At 35.8% G+C, this 3,091-nt stretch overlaps 1 long non-coding RNA gene across 1 annotated transcript; it reads right to left on the bottom strand.

Annotated features, from left to right (window-relative positions):
• Nucleotides 1-533: 533 nt before the first annotated feature.
• LOC134266965 (uncharacterized) lies at nucleotides 534-2,297 on the bottom strand. The gene is made up of 3 exons (XR_009992071.1): nucleotides 2,167-2,297; nucleotides 1,773-1,841; nucleotides 534-1,183 (listed from the first exon to the last, which is right to left on the bottom strand). It is a non-coding gene; the product is annotated as an uncharacterized LOC134266965 (long non-coding RNA).
• Nucleotides 2,298-3,091: the final 794 nt, after the last annotated feature.

Raw genomic sequence — 3,091 nt, 5'->3', positions numbered from 1 at the left:
TAACTGTCTGACTTAGTGCTCCAAAGCATTAACTACGCAAGGAATCCATGCTCCAAAGCATTAATTACCCAGCAATCATTGCTCCAAAGCATTGACTATGCAAGTAATCCAAACTCCAAAGCATGAAATACCCAAGGAATCCACACTCCAAAGCATTAACTATGCAAGAAATCCATGCTCCAAAGCATTAATTACCCAGCAATCAATGCTCCAAAATGCTTATAAATTGCTGTTTATTTTTCTACATAATCTAGTTGAAATAAAGTCTAAACATATGATTCTTAAGTGCAGTACAACAATTACTTCATGGAAGTACATAAGAAACAAACACTTCATGGTTCAAGCAAACAGAATGAAGCTCTAGTTACAGTAAATGCTGGTATAGTCAATGTTTAGGAATAGAACAGTACAGTTACATGATATCAGCACACAACTTAAGCTAGGTGTAGGAATCATCCTGAGATCTGTTTATTGCTAGACTAAAATCTGCACAGCAGAAAAAATAACAACAGTGTTAATTCAAGTCTCCAACACTTCTCTTTCCCTTCAACAATGCTCACGTGAATGTGTAAGTTCAATGTCTATTTTCTTTTCTGATTCAGAAATAATTATGCTACCTTAAGGAATCAGTTACTGCAGAAGTACTTTTTTCTGTGTAGTATTAATTTACACTATGTACATGGTCAAAAATTTTTCTGGGAAATTTGTCTGATTGTACTTGATATACATTTAAGGCATGGAGTATGATTTAAGAAAATCTTCCTAATTTTCTACCCGCGGATTAAACAAAAATAGACATTCCGCGGAATTATGACACCATGTAAAAAAGTACATCTTCAGTAATTGAACATGCAAATGTGACACCTAACAAAAATGCTGTAAAAAGTTTAAACAGAATTCAAATGGTTATAGAGCAGGAACTCCATAGATCTGAATTGGCTAATTCTAAGATTCAAATTTTTCAAAATATAATGACACAACAAAAGGAAGTCCTAATAATAACAAAAAATAAATACGATGCATACTTGGTGACCATAACAATGTAGAGAACAATTCTTAATCGAGGTTTGAAAGGTTGTTTTAGTCAGAACTTTAACACATCAGAACATGCCAAGCTTATTAATTTTCAGAATTTTCCCAAGTCTCTGCTTTGCTGTAGCTAATCCTTTCTTTGGCTTTTTGGCTGAAAAAAAAATGTTTACAATGTATCAAAGGTATTTAGAGAGTCATTATATTAAGTTAATATATGAGAATTGAAATTTAAAATTTACTTTGACAAGTAAAGTCCCCTACTTGTGCATGGTATAATTTGATAACTACTACAGCATATACCTTTGACAGAATCTGACCGTAAGGGTCCCTACTTTATGCTTCTTGTCAGTTATGCTTCTTGTCACTTGTGGATCAGTTATGCTTATTGTCAGTTATGCATCAGTTATGCTTATTAACAGTTATGCTTTTTGTCAGTTATGCTTATTGTTAGTTATGCGTCAGTTATGCTTTTTGTCAGTTACGCTTATTGTCAATTATGTGTCAGTTATGACAGGATGTTATACCTACATTATAACTAGAATGATATGAGTGTCTGTTGTTTTATTTCTTACAGTACACACCTTTGACAGGACGTGATACCTACATTATAACTAGAATGATATGAGTGTCTGTTGTTTTATGTCTTACAGTACACACCTTTGACAGGATGTGATACCTACATTATAACTAGAATGATATGAGTGTCTGTTGTTTTATTTTCTTACGTATACAGTACACACCTTTGACAGGACTTGTGGGTTCTCCCTGAGTTGTGACTGGTTTGACTAGGTTTGGACGGAATGCTGAGCCTGTAACATAAGAACACAATATTAACCCCGAATTAAGATAATATATCATGAAATAAATTCATAATTATTTTACTGGTAGGTTTTGCATAAAGGATATGGTGATAACAAACAGTATTCAATATGAAAGTCAATAAAACATAACAAAATAGGAGTAAAGCAAAGACGGAACTCTAAAACATCAGAGGTGGGATCAGGTGCCTTGGAGGAGTGAGCATCCCCTGCTGACCGGTCACACGAATATGTATGCCTAGTTTAAGACTTATATGGAGCTTGACCTCTATTAGACCTTATCATATTTGATTTTTTTTGGGGGGGTGGGGTTTACCTGGAGCGGAGGAAGATAAGGCGGTTCCTGGTGTATTACTGGCGTCACTTTCTGAGAAACTCTCCGATTTTAATCGTTTCCGTGGCTTCTTTGGTTTCTGTAAGAGAAATCACCAGAATGTAAAAGTTTAACAAGCAGCTTAATGCAATTTCATCAGACAGAAAACTTACTGGTGAAATCTGTGTTATATATTTTTGGTGGCCCTTATTATAATAGTAAGTAACTTAGTGGTGGCCCCTATAGTAAGATACTTAGTGGCATTATATGTTATTTTGGTGGCCCCTATAGTAAGTTACTTACTGGTGGTGCCTGTGTTATTTTTGGTGGCCCCTATAGTAAGTTACTTACTGGTGGTGCCTGTGTTATTTTTGGTGGCCCCTATAGTAAGTTCCTTACTGGTGTCTCTCTGTTATTTGTTGTGGCCCCTATAGTAAGTTACTTACTGGTGGTGTCTGTGTTATTTTGGTGGTCCCTATAGTAAGTTACTTACTGGTGGTGCCTGTGTTATTTATGGTGGCCTCTATAGTAAGTCACTTACTGGTGGTGTTTGTGTTATTTTTGGTGGCCCCTATAGTCAGTTACTTACTGGTGGTGCCTGTGTTATTTTGGTGGTCCCTATAGTAAGTTACTTACTGGTGGTGCCTGTGTTATTTATGGTGGCCCCTATAGTAAGTTACTTACTGGTGGTGCCTGTGTTATTTTTGGTGGCCCCTATAGTAAGTTACTTACTGGTGTCTCTCTGTTATTTGTTGTGGCCCCTATAGTAAGTTACTTACTGGTGGTGTCTGTGTTATTTCTGGTGGTCCGCTATAGTAAGTTACATACTGGTAATTTTTTTTAATTTATTTATGGTGGCCTCTATAGTAAGTTACTCAATGGTGGCCCATATATAAGTTACTTAATGGTGGTCCCTGTATAAGTTACT

Source organism: Saccostrea cucullata, unplaced genomic scaffold (genome assembly GCF_032062105.1).
Source record: "Saccostrea cucullata isolate Sc308-1 unplaced genomic scaffold, CSIRO_AGI_Scuc_v1 ctg2414, whole genome shotgun sequence".
NCBI classification, from domain to species: domain Eukaryota; kingdom Metazoa; phylum Mollusca; class Bivalvia; order Ostreida; family Ostreidae; genus Saccostrea; species Saccostrea cuccullata.
This window is presented reverse-complemented; position numbering and strand designations above follow the sequence as displayed.